This window comes from Pleurodeles waltl, chromosome 1_1, assembly GCF_031143425.1.
Source record: "Pleurodeles waltl isolate 20211129_DDA chromosome 1_1, aPleWal1.hap1.20221129, whole genome shotgun sequence".
NCBI lineage: Eukaryota > Metazoa > Chordata > Amphibia > Caudata > Salamandridae > Pleurodeles > Pleurodeles waltl.
The window spans coordinates 214,676,211-214,701,159 of record NC_090436.1 but is presented as its reverse complement, the minus strand read 5'-3'; the positions used below and the strand labels follow the sequence as shown (position 1 = coordinate 214,701,159).

Genomic DNA, 24,949 nt, shown 5'->3' with positions numbered 1-24,949 from the left:
AGATCTCATCCGTTTCTCTCAGTTGCATTAGTCTCACGTCTGCAAGGACAATCAGAGGCAGAGTATAGTTCAATAAGGTTTCATTGAAGTAACTGCATCTTAGATAATAAAGCATGAATTAAAATAACTAGGACGATGAAGCATGACAGGATTAAAATTGTGAGAAGGAGAGTGAAACATAAAAATAACACTATCATATTACCGCTAAGATCATTAAAAATAGCTCCTACCTAGGCTATGTTAGAGCACAGCATGTTAAACTCTAATTCTGCCCTTCAGGTTCCCCTGGGAAGACATTATCCCTCATACCTGACCAAGAGGCCTGTAGTCTTCATAAGCAGCTGCAGCGAAGCACTCAGCAATCAGCATACAGTCGTGGTCATCTGGCTGGAACCTCCCTCTAACGTACATGGGTCAAAGTAGTGTTTTTATAATAAAAAAGCTGATGTTCCAAGAAAGGATCCCCAAGTATTAGTGTATGTGTTTCTGTGCACATTAGAGACAAAGCGTACCAGTTTTGCTGGCAACCTATCTTTACTGCAGCCTTGAGAAAAGTGAAAGAAATGTCTTGTTTAAGAATGCAGTGCTGGCCTAGGCAAAAAACAGCTAGATAGAGAAAATAAAATAAGACTGCAAATGTGGCTATTGTTAAAATAATAAAACAAAGCTGAATAAAATATATTTAGGTTAAAGTGCACAGCAGCACGCTTAGTTTGCTAAAATAACGTGCATGAAGCTATAACTAAAATGGCTACACAACCGGTGCAGCTCTGTAAATCAGGTACTGAGCATGTGCTCTCTCAAAATCTGATTGTACAGCCCAGTAAAGTCTTCCATTTTGCTGCCCCTCTCCAAACCACTCAGTTCCTTGCTGGAGTAATCCAAGAAATCTACCCAAGATTTGTTTGGCATTTTCTGACTCCCCCTTAAATCTCATGCAATACCCTTCTAGGGTGAGCCCAAATTTGGTGACACAAAGGGCCTTCATAGGGGAATATTTCATCTCATCCCCCACCTCATGTAAGAAGGGTGTCCCTCTCCACTGTGTGCATGTGTTCCCATAAGCTAGCCACCCACCCACCTCTGGGACCCCGTGCATCCTGAAGGCTACCTTAAAGACAGAATAGCACTTGTCTATGTCATCCCCCACCACACAGCTAGGCACCAGGTCTTACGGTATGCAGATTCTGACCTCTATAATTTGTTCTAATTTAATAACGATTAGAGTAAGCATTAGCAGAAGACATCTTGTATTTAGCAACTATTGTGAACATTTGGCGTAATCCATTTTGTATTCATGGCAGCCATTTTCTCTGCCATGTGCTCGCAATGTGCTCTGTCCTACCTTTCTGTTAACTACTCTTGAAAATCTGTCTAGTGACAAGTTATATTTAGCATCTCCCACTTTCGCACATGCCCAGTAAGATCTGCAGCTGTTAGTAATCAGTAACAGACAGTAATGTGTCAACTAGTCCTTGAAACTGTTAGCCCCTCCTACCTGTCGACTGTGCATTTCCATATGACCTTACATGTATGCAAGTCTTGCTTCTATAATTGTACCACCTTCTTTTAGCCCCTGCATGGGTATAAAAGGACCATGCTCTCTTAGTTCAGTGTGCTACTTCAAACATTACTGAAGGGTGTTGTTTGAACTGTAGTACCACCTCATGAGGTTTAATAAACTTTGTCTTTTATTTCAGTTTCTGTGCCAACTTCTTCCTATATGGTCTGAGGACTTTGTGCAGAGAAGGGCGAACCCCTTGCACTAGTAGGCCTTGCTGAGGCTTACTTCAACAAATTGGCGCCCGAACAGGGACTCATCGGTGACTCGGACGCCCAACGGATTGGTCGCGACGAAGGATTGGGATCTCGGTGCGAACAATCAATGCCTGAGGAGACCTGAGTCTTGGCAACCACGGCGTTTTTCCCTTCTTTATGATTTGACCATCCAGGTGGCGCCGGTCCTCGACTGAGATCCTTTTTGTTCATTCGTCATGCAGTGACCATTTGGTCGATTTTAGAACTTGGCAGTTGGAACCTGGACACCCTGTGATTGGTAAGAGCCGTTTTACGGCACTTGCTGTGGGTTTTGATGCCTTTGTTTGGTAATGAAGTTTAGCACTACTTACTGTGGCTCTTGTGTTTTGGGTGACTAGTCAATTTGTGTCCTTTGAATTGATATATAAATTGCAATTTATATAGGCAGGTAATGAGGAGAATTTTCTCCAATTTAATTTTGATTTGAACGGCACCTTAAGTGCTACTTTGATTATAATATTGCATATTCTGCACTATTTTTGGCATGCCTGTTTTTAGCGCACTTCGTAGGATGTGTTGCTTTTGTAATGGTACCAATTTGAGGCTGGAAGAATCGCAACCGGCACCCCCAGAGGGGACGCCCAATAGAGATATGTATGTTAAACATGGTCTTTCTTCTATATTGTACAGCACATTATGGAATAAATACACTCGTGCGGATCCTGAGTTACGTTGGCCTATGCATGGGTCATTTGATTTGCGAAAGATTGAGTATGTGGAACAATGTATGTGTAAGCGAAGGTCTAGGCAAGATATGTTTGACTCTGTACGTATGTGGGAGAAAGAAGTGCGTGGATGAGTGAAGCGTGAGCAAGCCTTGCTTGAGAAAGAGCAGCGGAAGAATGTATATGTGAAAGCATTGGAAATGAGAAAGAAAGAAAGAAATGACTTAAAGGAGCTAGAAGAGAAAGAACGTAAATTACAGGAAACTGGCCAATACACCGTTAGGCAACTTCTCTATCCTATCCTTAATAAACCTCACAATGATTTGTTGTTACTAGATCGCCCTCCACCTCCGTATGTCGTTCCTTCTGCCCCTCATGAGTTAGCTAAGGTCTCCGGTTCGGAGCAACAGAAGATACGAGACAGTCACTCTATGTTGTCTGCTGACCGTGCGTCTGAGCTTCCATCTATTGCTCGTAAAACAATTCGTAGCGTTGTCTCTGCTTCTGAACTTTTAGATAACATGAAAGGGTGGACGGAAAAGGAGCAGCTATATTTTACTGAGGCATTTGGCACAGAAGTTATTGAACTATATCGGAAATATTCTGATGAGTTAGAGCCCGATGATGTAGCAGCTGATCATAAGCAAATGTGTGATGGTCTTTTTGTTTTCTCCCAGGTGACTGATGCAATCAGGCGTTTGGTGAAGTTATGTGTTGTGGCAGTCCGTTTGCAAGAGGAGAAAAGGGCTGTGCAGGTAGTTGCACAGACATCTCAAACCGGCGGGGTGCAAGCTTCCATCTTCGAAACAGAAAAGACTATGATAGTTCAAGCGAAACCAATGCGGGAGGCAGCGCCTTTGTATGTTCCTCCTAAAGGGTTGGGTACAAGTGATGATAAAACTTCTGTTGATGCTAAGGGTTATTTTGTTTATAATTGGGTGTATACTCCTTGGAATAGGGCAGATGTAATGGTACTTAAAACAGCATTACCTGGCCCGCGGAAAAATCCAGCCGCCTTTTATGAGGAAGTTGAGGGAGCAATTAGTTCTTGTACTATGACTTTGGCTGACATTGATTTATTTTTCGGATTGATATTACCGCCAGATATGTGGAGAACTGTTCATAAAATTGATGATCGTGTAGTTTTTAGGGCGTCATGGAAAGAATTAGAACAGATAGATGGGGATAGAGAACCTGCGAAAAAAGCCGTATCAGTTGATTCTAGATCTTCTCGCAGCCATATTAGTTAAGTTAAAAATGATTATTCCCCCTAAAAAGATAGATTGGACTGTTTTAGCGTCTTGTAAGCAAAAGGCAGATGAATCGGTCTCTGATTTCTTTACACGCTTTGAAGAAGCATTTCATGATTTTAGCAGCCAGTTATTGTCAGATGATACGGGCAGACATTTGTTTGTCGATAAATATGTCGCAAATCTATTACCAGGAATAGCTAGTCGTCTAAAAGCTATTGAAAGTTCATGGACTACCTCTACTCCGGTTTCTCTTTTGACTATGGCTCAGTATTATGAACATCAGGAATTAGAAGCAAAAGGTAGCGAGGATAAAAAGATTAAAGAATTAAAGACGAAAGTTATGTTGGCTCAAGCTTATGGTCCGCCTTTTAGAGGTAGTGATAGAGGTGGACGTGGATCTTATGGTTCTTCTTACGCTCGTTCGAATTTGTCTGTTGATCAGTGTGCGTATTGTAAGAAATTTGGGCATTGGTCTGCTGATTGTCCAGCACTACGTGTTCAGCAGTGTTCACATGGTCGGGACAAATGAGAAATCGCTCAGGATATTCAGGGCCTAGAAGAAGCACAAATGATCATGCTAGGGTTGATGCTAATGTACGAGGGCAGGATGGGTTTAACACTTTTGATAGACGCAACCAATACCAGATGTCTAACTATGTGCAGCCTGATTTCCAAGATTCTGCTTATGCATAGGATTGCCTAGGATGGGGTAAGGAATCAGTTGAAGTTCCAGTAGATCAGAGGGGTCCCTATGTTACAGCACATGTTTTGGGTTCTACTGATCAGTTTCTGGTTGATACAGGAGCTACTCGTAGCGCCTTGTCTAAACAATTGATTCCAAGGGCTCCCCTGTCTGGCTTAACCATTACATCGATAGGTTTCGATGGAACACCTTCCCCTAGCCCATTGTCACAACCACTTGCATTCCATGTTGATAAATGTACTGCTCCATGTCCATTTTTGCTTTCTCCAAATACACCAGACAATATTGTGGGTCTTGATATGCTCAAGTAATTCAGGGCTACAATACGATGCTCTCCTGAAGGGCTGCGTGTTATTTTAAATGATAATCATCCTGTGATGGAAAAAGTTTGTCTTGTTAAAGAGGATATTGCATTAGCTTTACTTCCTAGTACTTTGTAGGCTACTTCAGATACTGATGTGTGACAAATGATTATTTCACCGGTACATATTAGTGTCAAGGAGGGAGCTGTATTGCCACGTTTGCCTCAATACAAAATTTTACAGGAGGGCGAAGAAGCACTCACACGAATTGTGCATGATCTTATTGCAGTTGGAGTTGTTGAGGAAGTTCTGTATAATGTTTGTAACAGTCCGATTCTTCCTATTCTGAAAAAGGATACTGATACTAGGATTTACTGATTCATTATTGATTTACGAGAAGTCAATAAGATTGTGATACCACAATATCCTGTGGTATCTGGCATCACAACATTTCTTACTTTGGTTCCCCCGACAGCAACTACGTTCTCTGTGATAGACTTGAAGAATGCTTTCTTTTCGATCCCTATTCATACTGACAGCCGATATTTGTTTGGTTTTACTTTGAATAAACGATCATATAGATTTTGCAGAGCTCCTCAAGGCTATACTGAGAGTTCTAGTATTTATAGTCAAGCGTTAAAATGACAACTTGATTCTTTTGTTTTGCCTTAAGGTGTGGCTCTCATACAATATGTCGATGATATTTTGTTGGCAGCTGATACCCCTGAGCAATGTGAAAAGTGTACTTTGTCCTTACTTTCTTTTCCTGCTTCACACCATCATAAAGTGTCACGAAAGAAATTGCAATATTGTAGACCAAAGGTAACCTATTTAGGTCACCTTTTGTCTAAGGAGGGCCGTGCACTTACATCAGATCGTATTCAAGCAATTTTAGACACACCAGTACCCTCTACTCAGAAAGATGTTCGTAAATTCCTTGGTCTTACTTCTTTTTGTAGGCAATGGATATTAGGGATTTCACACATTGTCAAACCTTTGCTAGCACTTTTGACTAAATATACTCCAATGCCTTTCCCATGGACAGATGTATGTGAGACTGCTTCCCGGCAGCTACGACAAGCCCTTTGTTCAGCACCAGTGTTAGGTACTCCAGATTACATGAAGCCTTTTGCACTTTACGTACATGAGAAAGATAGATGTGCATTGTCAGTTTTAGTACAGACACATGGCGATCAACAGCGTCCCTGTGCATATTTTTCAGCAGTACTTGATCCTGTCGCTTGAGCGCTACCTGGGTGTTTTCGTTCAGTTGCCGCAACAGCTGTGTCAATACGTCAGAGTGAAGGGATAGTTTTGTCACATAAGCTGTTGGTGTTAGTACCCCATGCGGTTGATGCTCTTTTAAATCAAACAAAGACACAACATTTAACTAGCACTTGCCTGACAGGATATGAATTGACATTGCTGGCTCCTCACATTACAGTGAAGAGATGTGCAACACTAAATCCAGCCACTTTGTTGCCATATCCGGTGACTCAGCCTCAGTCACAAGAAACACACGATTGTATATTCCTTACCGAAGAACAGACAAAGGGTCATATTGATTTACAAGATACGCCCCTTCCAGATGTAGACGGGGAATTGTGGGTTGATGGGTCTTGTTTGAAGTTGCCAGATGGTACGACCTCAGCTGCATATGCAATCACCACAATACACACGGTAGTGGAGACAGCTCGTATACCACAGAAGTCAGCTCAAGCAGCTGAACTAATAGCTTTGACACGAACATGTGAGCTTAGTACTGACTTATGTGTGAACATTTATACAGACAGCCGCTATGCTTTTGGAGTGGCTCATGATTTTGGTTTGCTTTGGAAGGAGAGAGGCTTTCTCACATCCCACGGGATGCAGATAGTGCACGGAGAATTAGTGCATAACCTCTTGACTGCATTGACATATCCAAAGAAACTAGCTATTGTGAATATTAGTGCACACAAGAAAGTGACCGATAAGATAGGGCAAGGTAATGCCCTTGCGGACCGCGTAGCACGTGTGACTGCGATGCAGCGAAGTACTACTTCTATGTATGTAGTGAAGTCACACGCTGAACGTTGGAATAATGCTAGACAAGACGTATTAGATATACAGAAATCTGCTTCTGTGAAAGAACGTGAGCAATGGTCTGAAGGAGGAGAATTGGATGATGAGGGCTGTTGGCGGAATAAGCAGATGGATCAACCTATGGTTCAGATGGCACATGGGCTGGCACATGTTGGAGCTTCAACAATAACGAAGTTGCTTACGCAAGTTTGGGAGCATCCAGAAATTTCCAGTACAGCTAAGAGAGTAGTACAGTCTTGTTTGATCTGTTTACAATACAATCCAGGAAAAGGGACACGTACTCCTGCGGGAGGGTTTGCTACACCAACTGCACCTTTCGAAGTTCTACAAATGGATTATATTCAGCTTGAACGCTGCAACAATTTAAAGTATGTCTTGGTGGTGGTATGTGCCTTCAGTAAATGGATAGAGGCATACCCCACAAAGGATACTACTGCCATTACCACAGCGAAGGTGCTTTTGAAAGAATTTTTCCCTAGGTTTGGTGTTTGCAGACTTTTATGGAATGATAACGGACCTCATTTTGTTGTTGAAGTTATTAAGTATGTCCTGAACGCATTAGGGATCGAACAGAAGTTCCATGTGGTTTTCCACCCACAATCAGCAGGGTTGGTGGAAAGGTATAATGCTACTTTGAAGGTGAAGTTAGCGAAGATACAGGCTTCCACATCCTTAACTTGGCCGGATGCATTACCGTTGGCATTATTGTCTATTAGGTCAGTGCCACTCTCTCGAATCGGCGTTACTCCTTACGAAATCGTGTTTGGAAGGCCAATGAACATTTGGGAAGTTCCTAAGCCAAATTCTGTATATGATGTACCTTGTGTCCTGATGAATGATTATTTGGCACAGTTAACTGACAATTTGGTTTCTATTCATCAACAGGTTCGAGAAGCACTTCCTGACAGATCTACAGGTGAAGGCCATGAACTCCGACCTGGTGACCAGGTGATGATTAAGTCCTTTGAAAGATCAAGCAGCTTGGAACCAAGGTGGCGAGGCCCAGAGCAGGTGCTCCTTGCGACAAGGACAGCAGTTCGAGTGACGAACCGAAAGAATTGGGTCCATAGTACTCATTGCAAGAGAGTGCTACCTACCTTGGTGGAACCTGCTGTGCTGACCGATCATCAAGAGATTTTGACTACGGAGAAAAGCCGTGCTAAATCACCTGACGAATCTGCAGAGTTCTTCCCGGACCATACGATTTCTGGAGTGTCACGATATAATGTGAGACCGAGGAAAGACCCCGTAGTGCTGGAGAAAACTGGTTGCGCTACCGCCCTGGGTTAGTGAAGCGGTGAGCCAATGTGGCAAGGGGGGGGGATCAGCCATGCATTAGAGTAGTGACACCCGTCTTGGCCCGTGGTGAAGAAATCAGCGGCTGCCCAGGGATAAGAGCTCCAACGATTGTTTTTAATTAATTTCTGAAAGGGTTGATTATCACTGTTGCTAAAATGAATAACAAACTGATCATTAGTACTATGGGGTTTGTTGTTGTTTTGGTGGTTATAGCAATAATCACCTGGTTTGTTGAAAAGAAGGCTCCTGCTCGTGAGTTTTTTGTTGCCACTACTCCAGTACCAGAGGATCACTATTACTTTACACTTCCCTATCAGGAGGAGAAGCACCGTCAATCGTACTTCAATAATACTTTCATTCAGATGTTGCATCATACTCATACTGCTACAAATACTAACTGTTGGGTATGTGGAATAATACCTGCGCATCAAAAGAAAGGAGGAACACCTTTCATTCCTCTTCCTTTTTCACACAATGGTTCTTGTCAAGCTTGGTATACGCTTTTGTTTGCATCTGGAAAACGTACAGAGGGCGGACTTCTTTTTCGCCTTAATAAAGTATGCTACCAAGACAAAGATGGGCATCCCCAAGCCAAAGGAACTAAATGGAAATGGGAAGAGTATCAACCGGACAATGTTTCAATACCATATGTCTTCACAAATATAAGAGACTCTGACAAGAAAGAACAATTTGTGATTTCTGTTGCAAAAACTAAAGCAGATTTATGTATACGTAGCATTGAGCGAATTCCAGTAGGGATAAGCAATTGTACCTTGAATTTAACTATTGAGGGTGTAAATAATAGTAGTTTTACAGCTTCACACAATACATATTTTGTTTGTGGTAACTATGGATATTACCAACTACCTGTTGGGTGGTCAGGTGTGTGTTATGTATCTTTTCTATTACCCCCTGTGTTTTTGGCCCCTGCATCATAGCACCGAGATTTTAAACTGTTCAATGGCATCATTAAAAATAGATATAAAAGGACAATAAGTACAAATGATGTAGACCAAACGGACACTAGCCTGCAACAATATGTTGATTTTAATTTAGGGTTGTTCTCCTTTGTGGGTGCTGCGTTAAACAGTAGGAAAGTGAGATGATTGACTAGGGTTGTGGAAGCTGTTACCAATCAGGCAGCTCTGGCACTTGGGAATATTACAGAGGAGCTCCAAATTGCGAGGATTGTAGCGCTCCAAAATCGTATGGTACTAGGTGTGATATTAGCTGATTGAGGTGGTGCATGTCGCATCATCGGTAGTAGTTGCTGTGTTTTTATTCCAGATCACTCACCTTCAGTATATGATGCAATATCTAAATTGCATTAAATTGCTGCAGAACTCCACACAGCGACTGGTACTTGGACTTTTTCTGGATGGTTTTGGGCTCTTGTTTCCGCTTGGGGCTGGAAACTACTGACTATCCAGTGTGTAAAGATTGCAATATTTTTCGCATGCTGTATCTGTATTCAGTGTGGTCCAATGTTCTGCTCCATGTGTATTACTGCTTGTATGCCTACCAAAAGAAATATTACAGAAATGAAAGCACAACACATGTTAGATAAGGAAATAGCTGAAATGATGAGCATAAATATACAAGATGAATATTTAGATTATCCCAGAAAGACAAATGTCTTCAGCTAATGCTGAAAGGGTCGTCTGTTGTAATTTAATAGCGATTAGATTAACCATTAGCAGAAGACATCTTGTATTTAGCAACTATTGTGAACATTTGGCGGAATCCATTTTGTATTCATGGCAGCCATTTTCTCTGCCATGTGCTCGCCATGTGCTCTGTCCTACCTTTCTGTTAACTACTCTTGAAAATCTGTCTAGTGACAAGTTATATTTAGCATCTCCCACTTTTGCACATACCCAGTAAGATCTGCAGCTGTTAGTAATCAGTAACAGACAGTAATGTGTCAACTAGTCCTTGAAACTGTTAGCCCCTCCTGTCGACTGTGCATTTCCATATGACCTTACATGTATTTAAGTCTTCTTCTATAATTGTACCACCTTCTTTTAGCCCCTGAGTGGGTATAAAAGGACCATGTTCTCTTAGTTCAGTGTGCTACTTTAAACATTACCGAAGGGTGCTGTTTGAACTGTAGTACCACCTCATGAGGTTTAATAAACTTTGTCTTTTATTTCAGTTTCTGTGCCAACTTCTTCCTATATGGTCTGAGGACTCTGTGCAGAGAAGGGTGAACCCCTTGCACTAGTAGGCCTTGCTGAGGCTTACTTCAACAAATTGACACTGAATGTATGCTGCCACCATTGCTGCTTGACTCTGCTTGTTTAGCTCTGATGCCCAGCTACTTAAAACTCATCTCATGAGTCATGCTGTTCTCCTCCAAGGCCCTCTGAGTAGATGTCTCCTCTACCTTGAGTTTGGACACATGCAGCTTGAACTCCCTCTCACTTTTCCTGTCATCACACTCTTCAAGGTACAGGCGGTGGGAGGCCTCCCTGCTCTTTACTTTGGCAGGAGGCTCCATTTCTGGCACCAACCTGTCTTCCTTCTCAGGCAGCTGAAGTTCAGGGTCTGTGACCAGGCCCTCCTCCTCCTCCAAAGCCAGCTCCTCATCCTCCTCCTAGTCTTCTGCCGTGGCTTGCAGCTGGTGGAGCCCACCAGTTTCAAGCCACAGCAGAGGACCAGGAGGAGGACCTAAGGGCCTTCTGAAGACGCTGTCTTTTGGAGCTCCTAATTACTGGTAGCCCCCTTTCCTTGTAGAATCCTCTGATTTCCGCAGGTTGCCAAATTCCATGCTTGCAAGTAGGATCACAGGCACAAACACTCAGCTAGACTGGGAGTAAATATGGAGAAACCAAAAGAGGCCAATTAAAGAAAATTTAAAAGGAGGTCAAATTTGGAATCAAACTATTTATAATGGGATTTTAAACGAAATTACTGAATGGCACTGCACAAACATAAGTACTGAATACCACCACTGAACACCAACACGAAAAATTGGGTTGTTATTTGAGGGGTGTGTGAGCCCTTCTCAAGCAACCACCATAGTCCTTGTCAGAGTGTACCACAAATGTCAGTAACTTACCTTGTGCTTAACCCTCTAGTAGCTTTGCACAAAAGCAGACAGGCTTAACTTAGAGGCAATGTGTAAAGTATTTATGCAGCACTCAAATGATAATGAAGTGAAAACACAACGCATGAGATATCCCACACTAATTTACAAACATAGATTACAACTCGATCAATTATTTGACACCAAAACATCAGAAAAACAATCAGTAGAACCAGAATTATGATTGTTTTAAAGTTCATAGTGCACTCTAGTGTCTAAAAGATCAAAGCACAAACCGCGGACATCTAGTGGCGTGAGACCGGAGCAAAGTCAAAAGCTAAGGGTGACTGTAATGGAGCATGGATCGGATACAAGATTTCGACTGGGCCTGGTTGTGACTTACCTTCAGACTTATTAGAAATTTCTAAGAGAAACGTCTTAGAATGTGAAGTTCGGCGGCGCAATGCAGCTGGAGGTTTACGAAGAGGAGGAGTCATGGTCATGGAGCAGCTGGACAAAGTTGCTTTGAAAATTTTTACGTTTGGTGGGACGAAGCTGCAGGCTGTATCAAACGAGGGCTCCAGGAGGCCGGATATCCTTCCATGAGGAGCGGCTGATGTGGAGAAGAATGTAGTGAGAGCTATCATGAAGTCAAGCCAAAACTGGTGATGCACCTCTGGCAGATCAGCAAGCAGGTAGGTCTCAGTCTCCTCTCAGTTCTTTTTTTGGCAGAACATTTTCTAAGGTCTACGTTTTGGGTTTTTGGCTGGTTTGGCATCTTTATCACCACTTCCAAGGGTCCAGCATTTGGGGGACACCACTTGAAGGGTCAAGACTCACTTCAGGCTGGGTCCAGTTGCACTTTGCAAGTTGTTGGAGCTTTTGTGTCCATGTATCTCTGAACAGGAAGCCAGAAACCTAGCCTTTGGAGTTTCTCTATCGGTCTTGGGTTCAAGCAGGGAAACAGATCTCAAGCAGCAGGGCAGCCCTCTGAGGGCAAAGGGCAGGTTTCCGGCAGCAGGGCAGTTCTCTGAAGTACACAGCAGGCCTCACGCAGTAGGGCAGTCCTCTGAGAGTCCAGAAGTGAACTGAAGAGTGGGTCTGAGATCCCTATTTTTATACCTAGTGCCAACTTTGAAGTGAAAGAAACTTCTGGAGTTTTCACTCCATAGATGGTTCTGCAATGTCCTGCCTCCCTGTCCAGGCTCCATTGAGTCTGAGTTCACAGAAGGCTAGTGTGAAGTTCCTTGTATGTGTGCTGAGGCAGCCCCATTGAAATGTAAGTGGGACTGTGCACAGCTCTCTCTGCCCCTTCCATCCTGCCAGTCCCCCTTTGTTACTGTCTGGGAGGAATACACAAAGACCACCTGCCAACTACATCTGGCCATGTTGCCCAGGATACAAGCTGCAGGCATCAAATCGGTAAAACAAGAAAATACCAACTTTCCAAAAGTGCCATTTTCATAATTGTGACTTAAATTCTGATTTTACCATTAAAGAGGTTTTAAATTACAATACAATTCTTTAGACAACAAACATGACATTTTCTACCTGTTCACAACCAAAAGTCATCACTTATTAAATGTAATAAGGTAACCAAATGTTATCCTATGGGAAATGCAGACCTCACAGTAGTAGACAACATTTTGCTGAGTTTTTCACTAAGAGATACCAGGACATGTAAAACTTAAAAGTACCCTATGTGCTTTTTAGGGCCCACCCTAGGGTTGAAATACGTATTATATGTATTAAAAAGAGAGTTTTAGGCTTATTTCACCAATTTGAATTGGCAGTTTTAAACTGCACACAGGCTGCAATGGCAGAGCTGGGGCATGTTCTAAGGGCTACTCATGTGGATGGCACAATATTGCTGCAAGTCCACGAGTAGCATTTAATTTACCAGCCCTGAGCATATGGTATACCACTTTACAAGGAACTTATCAGCACATTAAATGTGCCAATCAGCTGTAAGCCAATTTTACTGGGTTTCTGGGAGTGTGAGCTGGTTAGCAGTGGCAAAGTGCACAGACTCCTAAGAGCAAGAAAAACAATTTCAGGAAAACAGGAGGGGAAAAGGCAAGACCTCTGGGGGCAAATCGCTAGGCATACAGGTCTAACACAGCAACAGCTAGACTGGTGATAAATCTGACGCTGTTTACCTTCTCACAAGATGAAATGACTGTACTAAACAAAGGACTAGGGTTTCTCCCAACCAAACAAAAAGGCAAATTCAAACTGTGGTGTGAGCTTGTGGAATTAATCAGGATGATCAGGGTCCATGTCTTCTCTTCAGAAACCCCAATGACACCTGAGGATTCCTCTCATACAGACCTGAAGAAAATAATCATTTTTCAACCCCTTTGCACCTTGACTGCCATACCACCTGAGCTAATACCCTTGGAACAGGCGGATACAAGGAAATAGAGGCACTGGAAGACAAAGAAACATTGTTCTACAATCTTACTAGAAGTGAACAAGTAGCCTTGAGGAACCTTCAATTTAGAGAAGGCATCACTATTAAGCCTGCAGATAACGGTGGGCCATACTTACACAGACCAAGGAAGACTATCAACAAGCATGCGTTCATGTCCTATCAAAAAGGAGAAACTACAAAGTCCTACCATCAGATCCAACTAGAAAGCTACTCTCTGAAAATGAAGATATGGTGAAACATGCAAGAGAGATGGACTGGATCACTAAAAAGATGCTGAAATCCTGATCACAAAAAGCAAAGGTCCAATACTTCTACATTTTAAACAAGATTCACAAGAACTGGAATCTCCCTCCAGGATGCCCCATAGTATCATGGATTGGATCTGTATTGGATCCCTTTCTAGTGTTTGTGGATTAGTTCCTGAGGCAATTAGTGAAAGAAATGCCTTTGTATATCAAATCATGTTGACAGATTTTCAGTTTAATCCAGACACAGAATGCGTGATAGTGTTAGATATTGAAGCCTTATACAGAAGTATCCCCCAAGAGGGTCATAGAAGATCCACTGGGATAAAACACCTGTGATTGGTAACCCCCCCATGGATTTCATCATGGCACTTGCCAGATTGGCGCTCAAAAGAAACTATTTTTGAATTTGATGGCATGAACAGCATGGTACATCAATGGGCAGTATCTTTGCCCCAGCATAGCGTGACTGTATATACACCATTTAGAACAAAATCATGTTTGGGCTAACTCAAACTAATCTGGTGATGTTACATTGATGTCATGTTCATAATATTACAGGGATCAGAATAAGTGGCCCATGAATTTCTGGTTTGGCTGATCTCACGCAATAAGTTTCTAAATTTCACCTGACCATGAGCAACCAAGAACTTCCCTTCCTAGATCTAGTGATAAGAGCAGAAAAGGGGGTATTCATTATCAATGTATACCAAAGCAACTGATAAGAACAGCTTAATACACCATTAAACATCTCCTGATCACTGTGAGAAACTATCCTGATAGGTACATTTTTAGACATTAGGCAAATTTGCTCAGATCTGTAAAATGACAAGGCGGAAGCAAAACAAATGAACTGAGAAACTTTTGGACAGGCACAATCTCACAACTAGTGGCAGGACTAGATAAAAGGGAAAAGTTCAGCCACAGGAAAATACAGACAAAGAGAGAGAGGTACCTACAGAATCTGTGTAAGTTCCCTTACCAACAATTCAAATGAGGTGAAGAAAATTATTAACAAAAACTGGAGCATATTGTACAGTAGACTAAACCTAAAGATACCACTTCTGTCTTTCACATACCAGTTTAATAAATCTTCCCATTCACACTAGACCTAGAATCACAGAACCACAGACATAAGGCACACTATGGGTCCTCCCACAAGTTAAAGAACATTTCCCATGTGGTCACTGTCCTGTATGTACTTACATCCCATACAACTACATTGGACCTAGGCCTAAAATACTTTTGGGAACAAAGGAGTCACACCAATTACAATTCCATGAATGTCTTCTATTTGATCACATGTCTCTTTGGGTACAAGAATGTACAACTGACCACCAGACAGATTAGACCAAGAATCACAGAACACTGTAGCACCATCAGGTGCCAACGTAGCACTACAGAGATGATATCCCATTCCACTAAGAAAGGATGCAGTGATAACGATGTGAATAGAAAAATTACTTCTGGAAATATGTCAAGAGAGAAGAGATGGGTTTACAAACTGAAGGCCATCACACAGATCTAAGTGATGACATACCTTGGAATCGGATAAACTCTACGTGAACTTGATATCACTAGATATATACCTGTACTACACGAGTATATAGGCAAGTGTGCACATGTGTATAGGTATATATATGAATATGTGTACCCAGGAAGGGTGCTCAAGGTGGCCTGTCAGAAAGCATCCAGAGACAGTTTGTTGGTGCCTAAAAACAGAGACAAGGGTGCTCAAGAGATTAGAATGATAACCACATACAACAGCGAGACAAACCAGGTCAGCAGGCCTTTGAGGAAACAATGGCACCTGGTGAAATCTGACCAGGTTATCTGTAATCTAGTCAGCCCCCACCCACTGATAACCAAAAAAAAAAGCAGTTCTCTGAGAGACATGCTAGTGCACAGTTACCCTATCAATCAACAGGACATCCAGGGTCATGGCTTAAGGAACAACAAAGGTGCAAATGTGCAAAATGTAAAGCATGTACCCATAGCACTAACAGGAAGTCATACACATTACCAACAAAGAAGATCCTTAGAATACATACATATATACATTGTAACAGTGATTTTGTAGTTTATGTTTTAGTCTGTCCTTGTGGACTCCAGTATGTGGGAAGTACCACCTTTCCCGTGAAAAAGAGAATTCTAGAGCACTTAAATGCAATAAAAAACAAGGATCCAAATTACCCAGCAGCTTGTCATTACCACTCATGCCATACACATCGTACTGATGATTTTTCCTTCTTTGGGATTGACAGGGTTGTTGGCAATGTAAGAGGAGGTGATAGCAAATGCACCCTGAGAAGGATGGAGTCAGAATATATAAACAAACTCAATACAAAGCACCCAAGCGACCTCAACCAGGACAAGGAGTTTCATGTTTATATTGGTTGAGAAATTGGACTGTATGTATCCTTTTTTGGTCTGAAAAATTGGATGTATGTGCCCCCTCTTGGTGCACATGGGCTTTCCTTAAGTACTGAACTGATGTCAGGCGAAATATGTATATGGACTTAGATGATCAAGAGATTGAAACCTAGGGGTTTCTTGAGTGAATTTATTTGTACATGTAACACAATATTTATTTTTGTTGTGTAATCTCTAATGCCATATTGATATGTGCTTGATTACTTATGTCCTCACCCACTACTTTTTTTTTTTTTAAACAAATTGCTTTTTAAGGGATCGCCAGTCCTCTCCCCCCTTTCCTCATTATAATTTTTTTCTTTCTTTTCATATCACAAGGGGGTTTCACTGTGTGTTGCGTAACTTTGTTGATTAACATATTCTCTCACACTTTCAGGTTGTTCTTGATATTTAGTTCTTGATTCTGAAGATGATAGTTATTTGAGTAGAACGCATTTGAATAATAGAGTCATGTATACAATTTTGAGGGTGCTAACGTGAGGGAGACAGAATGGTCATTTCTTTGTGCCACTTGAGAGGTGTATTATGTCTATCAACGGGCCACTTGGCACGTTTATGGAATTCAAATTTTATCTGGATTTTGACATTCGGGATGCAATAGAGGTGTACACTGTTTAACACTTGGCATCCTTATGGAATTAGTAACTTGCCTTTCCCGGTGAAGCTTGTTGCTTTAACTTTATCACGTACCCTGGCCACTTGACATTAGTATGTACTTAGCAACTTCTTTCTTCTGGGGAAGACTTTTAAATTAATCCCATTGTGAATCCTAATCTCATGATTATTGATTTTCTTTTTTTTTTATTCTTTACTTTTTGTAACCATGCAACTTTTTTGTGCGAGGGGCGTCTTGGATTGACACGTTAAAAGACCGTTTGCATCCCTATGAATGGATCTTTGTAGTGATACACATAGTCTGTTTATCATTTCCATGCTAATGATTTTTTTCTTTTAGGGAAATTGGACACAGTTTCACTGTTGATTAGCTTTGACAAAGACAGTTCTGGAGAAACCCGTCAACAATAAACCCTTTGACAACCTGCATCACAGAGTGCAAGTTGTTTGTGTCTTTCCAGGCATGGCATTTGTGAATATTTTGCAAGTGGGTTCTGCACCCACTTCTCAGCACCGACCCTGATACGTGGATGTGATCGGTTTAACGTAAGGACGGCTCCATGATGTTATGTATATATATGTTGAGACAGCAATGTACACTCTTATGTATATGTGTGTAATAATACATCTAAATGATGGAATAGCATATTTAACAATCCTTAATAGAGCCCTCACTAGCTTAATCAATTAATATTGTATTAGAATACAAACCATTCATTGTCCAGTTTTTCTCTGTTAACGTATTCTTATGTTGAAAAATTGCTGTCAAATTTACCACAAAACAAAGAAACCTCACAAAAATCTCAAATGTTAAATATTGTTTCCTCTTAAAAGTAGGGTGTGCATTAGAACCAGCAAAAAACAGAAAATTATTTGTTTAAATACAAATGCCATAAGAATAATCTAATTTTGACCATGAACAAGGCAATCAGAATCTGCTTCTGGCAAATCCCGGCTGCAATCGCCATAATTCCTTGGGGCCACATGACACTCATGGCGTGGTAAGGACAAACACTTTAAAACCTGTGATCAAATGTCAGCCAGTATCGCAGGTTACAGAGCTGGGCATGGAATAGGTACTCTCAGCGGCACGGCACCCTTGGAGTGATGAGCACATTTGAGACAGCAACAACTAGGTAAAACTGATATGGGCCAATCTGAACTAATGATTGAATATTGACTTGCTATCCAGAGTCTGACTAAAGGGGCGTGCCCCCATCCCATTGAAGCATTAAGAGATACCAGGAAGGGTAAGGACCTACTGTCCATCACTGTGCAGTATGCATTATCTCATAACCACTGTCTCCATTATACTTGCAGTGGAACAGCAAATGCATCCTTGTAATATCCGTTCATATGCCTACATGATACAGTGGTTGCATAATGATCACACCATGATGGGTCCTTAATGCAATGTCTCCATGCTAACGTGCATGCTATGTCTTTCTGTCTGCCAATATATGAAAAGCATACTATAATCATGTGACTAACAGCCTGCTGTTTGTATATACCATCTTCTCTCCAAGTACAGGCACTAATAGATGCCTAAAATAAGAAACACGGGTAAGTAGGCCTGGTTTTTGTTCAATGTTATATGTTGTTTTCTTGTTTCTTGTTTGTATTAAGACTATGACCAAGTAAGATGTGACACTCAAAACAAAGATTACAGGGCATCTACGTATAGGTTCTGATGCAAGCCTCTGACCCATAGTGGTCTAACCATGAGGGCTGAAACATGTCAAAAGATAATTAGGGTGTGAAGACACTCAGCTTCCTATAGTCCCCCATAGCATTTCTGTTTAGGCACCTAAATAATGGTATATAGTGGTGACTTTAGGTATTGTTATCTATATCCCAGTAGACTCCATTGAGATCAATCTCAAAAGTGCTCCCTGGAACATGGTTGAGGCCATCCTGGTTAATAGAGACTAGTAGGAGACCCGATGAGGTAGCATGACACCAATATGTGAGGGTCCAACGAAAACATCACTGGGCCGTTGATATTGTGAATAAATACAATCAGAGAAATTACTATGAAAGTAAGGTTGTAGGATACCTTGTGGGTAGTAGCTCCTATACAGTGAGTCTAGGATCCATGAGCCTGCATCATCCAGTATGTCGATGAAGGCAGATGTGACTGAGTGTCCTGTATTTATGGTTGTCTGGGTGGAATGTGTCAACCATCACATCCCAAATGTAGATTGGAGACAGGCTGCAAGGCACAGAAGGCAGTAAGTGCAGAGAAATGGCTATTTTCTAAAAGTGGCATTTATAAAATGGTAATATTAAATCCAACTTTACCAGTAAGCAGGATTTTCTATTACCATTCTGGCCATACTAAACATGACAGGGCTACTCCTTTCAGATCAGAATCTACCACTTAAAAGTATATAGGACATTCCTAATGCTGGCCTATGACAGGAGCAGGTTTCACAGTAGTGAAAAATGTCTTGGTGAGTTTTTCCTTACCAGGACATATAAACCACATTAGTACATGCCCTGCCTTTTACTTTCATAGCACCCTGCCGTGTGGATTACCTAGGGACTACCTTAGGGGTGACTTTTATGAGGCAAAAGAGGAGTTTAAGGCTTGGCAAGTAGTTTTAAATGCCAAGTCAAAGTGGCAGTGAAACTGCACACACAGACCTTGAAATGGCAGGCCTGAAATATGGTTAAAGGGCTACTTATGTGAGCGGCACAATCAGTGCTGCAGGCCCACTAGTAGCATTTAATTTACAGGCCCTCAGCACCTTCAGTGCACTTTACTAGGGACTTATAGGTAAATTACATATGCCAGTTCTGTAGGAACCAATGTTACAATGTTACCATGTTTTGAGGAGAGAGCACATGCACTTTAGCACTGGTCAGCAGTGGTAAAGTGTGCAGTCCTAAAACCAGCAAAAACAGACTCAGAAAATGGAAGGAGGTAGGCAAAAAGTTTGGGGATAACCACCCTAAGGCTGTCAGCTCTAACAAATACTATTATTGTAATCCAAAGGGGTTTCCCCACGCTGGTACAACAGAAAGGACTGAAATACAAGGATAAGAAAAAACAAGTTTCAAGGAGTTTCTTAAACTTATCTAAAGATTTACAGGATCTAAGCGACGCAGGCAAAGAATTCCACAGTTTAGGACCCAGATAGAAGACGAAGTGCCCACCTTGCCTGACCTTAAGAAACCTGGGGACAACTGTAAGGTTCAAATTACTAGAGTGGAGAACCGATTGGAACAATAGGGCGTCACCCTTTAAACATATAACATAGTGCCTTGAATTGGACTCACTTCCAGATTGAGAGCCAAAATAGGTCCTGAAGAAGATCACAGACTGAAGAATGCTTAAGGAGATGATACAGCAACTGAGCTTCTGCATTCTAAACAATTTGAAGCCATCTAAATGCAGCCTTCAATGCCCCAGATAAAGAATATTACTGTAAACAAGCCTAGAGAGGATCAGTGCCTGTACCACTGTCCTTTGGGCTGAAACAGGAAAGAGCCAAATAATTTTTCTTAGACACCTCAGGACCCTGAAACAGGAGGTGGCTACCTTGATGATTTGTTGGTCTATCATGACTTTGTTGTCTAACCAGAAGTCCGGGTTCTTGAATACCCGAGCAGGGGTAGGAGTGGCCCGAGGTTATCAGGCCAACAATGTGGGCCCCGAAGACGTAGTTGATTACCGACCGGCAGGATTTCAGACTTGTTCCCATTTAACTTTAGGGAACTACCGATCATCCAAGTTGCCACCTTAGTAAGGCAGGAGTTAAGAGTAGCTGAACTATGATCTTCATTGGGAAGTAGAGATTCAATGATTTGGGTGTCATCCGCATAAGAAAAAAATTTAGGACTGCAACCTTCCACCATGTCTGCTAGAGGCCGGAACCAGAGCTCTGCAGAATCCCAGAAAATATTGGGTTTGAATTAGAGTTATGTGATTTAGCACACACCTAGAGGGAGCGGTTTTGAAGAAAGGAACCATCAACATATCTCATGCTCTGTTGACCTTGGGCTAAGTGAGGCATAGTCCCCCTCGGAAATAGTGGCTTGACTCCATACATCCGCATCTACTTCCAATTTGTACCCTGCTATTGATATGTGGCCTATTAAAGTGATGGACCTCTCAACCCACTGCACTGCTACTACAGTACCTCCTCCAACCAAGTATTCATTCTCTGGAAATCCTGCAATCAAACCCCTTAATAGAAAACTCAGTTTTGCAATGTGTAAAGAAAAGAAATAACATGGCAATAGTGCTACTGATTTTGTTGGAGTGGATGAATGCCTTAACCCCTTCTGTGCCAGGGACGTAATGGTTACGTCCACTGGCACTGGGCTCCTGTGCAGAAGACGTAACCATTATGTCCTTGGCACGGAGCTCAGAGGGAGCGCTAGCGCTCCCTCTGTGGGCTTCCCTCCCAGCCCCCCAAGGCAGGGATGGAAGGGGGAGCCCTTCCCCTTCCATCCCGCCAACCCCCCCTGACCCCTCCCAGTGATGTCTGATGACGTCAGTGCGCAGAGGCCACTTCCCCATCGCGCTGGACTCTTCCGATCATGTGATGGGGGCCTGAGGCTTCAAAAGGAACATTACAGCTAACATTACAGTTGGAATCCATTTTATAAGCTAGGATTGGCAAGCGATGGGAGGCAAGAGAGCAAACTCACTTTGAATATGGAGAAAACATGGGAAAATTATTAGCTTGGAAGTGTAAAAAGGATCAGGTACGTAATGTGGTCAAGGAACTGGTGGGTACTCAGTCAGGGGTTAGTGTTACATCCTCGGAGGCTATAGGGGAGCTTTTCTATAAGTTCTTTTCAGAACTTAATACGGAGGAGAGGGAGGTAAGCGAGGAGACGATTGGGGAATGGTTGAAAAATGATATACCCCCGCTTGTTAAAGAGTAAATTGAATTATTTGTCTAGACATATCACGGAGGGGGAAATAAGAGCAGTGTTAAGAGAAATTAAAAATGGTAAGGCCCCAGGGCCGGATGGAATCCTGGTCGAGTTTTACAAAGCATTGGGGGACTCTATAGTCCCTTTTTTCTTGCAATTGTTTTCAGAGATTTTTGAGGGTGGAGTCGCTTTGCCGGCTTCCTGGGAGGAGGCTACTATTTCGCTCATTTTAAAGCCTGGTAAATCCTCATTGAAGTGTGATTCTTATAGACCTATTTCTTTGTTAAATAGTGATTATAAGCTCTTTGCTAAGATATTGGCGAACAGGTTAAATACTGTGGTAAGCGATTTGGTTCACCCTGATAAGAGAGGATTTACCCGGAATAGATTTTTATACGAGTAGACATTTAACTTAATGGGGGCCATTGACTTAGCAACTACTTATCAGGACGCCTTGGCTGTTATAGCAGTAGATGCAAAGAAAGCTTTTGATAGCGTGAATTGGAAATATCTATATAGGGTTCTTGACCGTTGTAATCTGGGGCAGAAATTTTGTCATTTAATTCGATCCATCTATCAGGCACCCGTGGCTAGGCTGTTGGTTAATGGTAGGCTAACAGACTCGTTTAAGATCAGTAGGGGTACCAGACAGGGTTGTCCTCCCTCTCCTCTGTTATTCAACTTGTATATAGAACCGCTGGCTAGGAGAATTAGGCAGGATTTGAGAGTTTCTCCTTTTAGAAGTAAGGTCTGGGTGAAGAAAGTAGCCTTGCTTGCTGATGATCTAATCTATACCTCTGACTTATTGACAACAATGCCTATTTTGTTGGATATTACAGAGGAATTTGGGAAGATTTCAGGCTATTTTATCAATTCGGATAAGACCGAAATAATAGTCTGGAATCTGACGAGTGCAAATAGGTGTACTACGACTTGTATGAGGTATTTAGGATTGTCAATCGTTCACGATTTGAAATAAATACCTGTAGTAAACATTAGATCTGTCATAACAAAGTGCAATAAGTTAATGCTCAGCTGGTTAAATCTGCCTCTCACAGTTATTGGGAGGGTCAATTTGATTAAAATGATAATATTGCCTAAATTGAACTTTCTTTTTAATTCTATTCCTTTACTTATGGATACAAAAATGATTGGCTATGTGCCAACAGAAAATAACCTCCTTTATATGGGCGCATAAGGGTCCTAGGATAGCTTGGAAGAAACTACGTAGACGAAGAGAGAAGGGTGGTTTGACGCTCCCGGATATTCAATATTATGCGTGGGCATTTCATCTTAAGAATATTAGGATGTTGTTTGCCTCTCCAGATCTGTCAGTAGTGGGCACAATGTTTAACTCTATGGTGGCTACCGAAAAAGGTGGCGCAAAGTATTTTTTATATAAGTTTGGTGATCCCAAATTTTTCACCGGCGGTGTTGCGGCGGTGCGACGGGTGCAGTTGCACCTGTCACGATTTTCACCGTCTGCTATGCCATGAAAAGGCTGGCGGGAGGGGGACTCGTAATCCCCTGGGCTGCGCTGCCCTGGGGGATTACAACTGCTGAGACAAAAGTGGCGGGAAACCGCCAGTCTCAGCAGTGCGACCACGGCACTTCCGCCACGGTCGTAATGCCCGAGTTTGTACTGCCAGCCTGTTGGCGGTACAAACTCCAAAACTCCAAAACAGCCCCGACTGTCTTTGACCGCCAGGGTTGTAATGAGGGCCTTAGTTACTCGACTGTGGTCGAAGTCTGAATGAGAGAGCTCTGTTGTCCATGGCATTAGTTATCTCCATGTATGGTGAACATTATAAGAGTGATATGGAGCTGTTTGAAGGCCAGAGGTGTATGAGGACAAAAAAACAAACAAAAAAAAATCTTGAAGCCTGCTGGTGTTCAAGAACATTTTCGGAGCCTCTCAGAATTTGCTTCAGCAACAGAAATGGGCTCCCCATGAAACTGACAGACGAAAAATACAGACCATAGTAACTTGGCCTGGTGAGCACACCCTCTCTGCACTAACATTTTATTTGTATCCATGTCCTTTTGGTGGTCCCTTGACCCCCTGCTTCACTAGCCAGGCCTAGAGATATTTGTTGTCTACCATAAGCACTTTTTGCTGCTGGCCTCCTTGACCAGGTGTCCTTTTTATACCCTGGGGTCAGTGTACCTATGATGGGTCGAACCAGTCCGACCCACACTATGATCTTGCTTGTGCTGTCGCTGCCCCTAACGCCATGGAAGCGACCCGGGAAGACGGCCTTCCTATTGGTTCCTTGCCGCCACCGCGGGACCTGAAGGTAGTCAAAAAGAGGCTTCCTCCCTTTCATGGGGAGAACAACGGGATTTGGAGCTGGCGTTTGAAGGAGCCGACAGGAGAAGAGGAACAGACGACTGCGGAGGACGCTGCCCCGGAAGACGCCGAAACCGCTCTTTGGAAGAGCGGACCGACGTTGGGATCCAGAGCGGTGGAGGCCCATTACAGAGACGAGGACCGCTGGCCCTGGGGAGCACACGAGTGAGCCGCCACGCTTCAGGAGAAGCGTGGCCAATCCAGGTACGGGAGTGTGGGACGGGGAGAAAGGAGCGGGTGACGGGAGGGGGAAGGAGACGGGTGAAAGAAAACACGGGCACTGCACTATGAGCAGGGGGATAAGGGGGAGGGAAGAGGAATAAGCAAATAAGAAGTAAATAAGTATAGGAATCGGATAAGGAATACAGGAGAAGACAAGAAGCCAAGAAAAGAGGAAGAGAACAGGCCTAAGAGAAAGAAAAGGACCAGGACAGTAGAGAGACCAGTACACCTACAATATTGCAGAGAAAAGAAACAAAAGGAGACACGAGAGGAAATACGAGGGAGTAAGAGAAGGGCCAAGAAGAGAAATTCCGCTAACATCAGGGCAGAAGGGAAGACAGGAAAGAAGACTAAAGAACATCAAAGAGAAGACAGCCAGGAGAGTAACAGAAAAAAAGATAGGGAAAACCAGGGAGTGAGAAAAGAGAGTGGAGAGAAAGACAGAGAGAAAAGAGAAGAGGAAGGGAAAGAGAAAACCCCACACTTACCGTATCTATTCTTTTCTGTCTCCACACGCTTCCCGCGAGGCCCTGGAAGAAAAGAAAAGAAGAAGACGAGATGTAGCGGGCAGAAGAAAGACACTTAAACCATCCAACCTACAACAACTATC

The 24,949-nt window shown here is 42.5% G+C and overlaps 1 long non-coding RNA gene across 1 annotated transcript in view; it reads right to left on the bottom strand.

Annotated features, from left to right (window-relative positions):
* Positions 1-24,949, bottom strand: part of LOC138282974 (uncharacterized) — a 209,583-nt gene that overhangs the window by 6,795 nt on the left and 177,839 nt on the right. Inside the window, exons 2-3 of the long non-coding RNA XR_011201028.1 lie at positions 24,828-24,869; positions 9,419-9,640 (exon numbers count right to left, since the gene is read on the bottom strand). This is a non-coding gene — a long non-coding RNA (uncharacterized lncRNA). The remainder of the gene's footprint in view (positions 1-9,418; positions 9,641-24,827; positions 24,870-24,949) is intronic.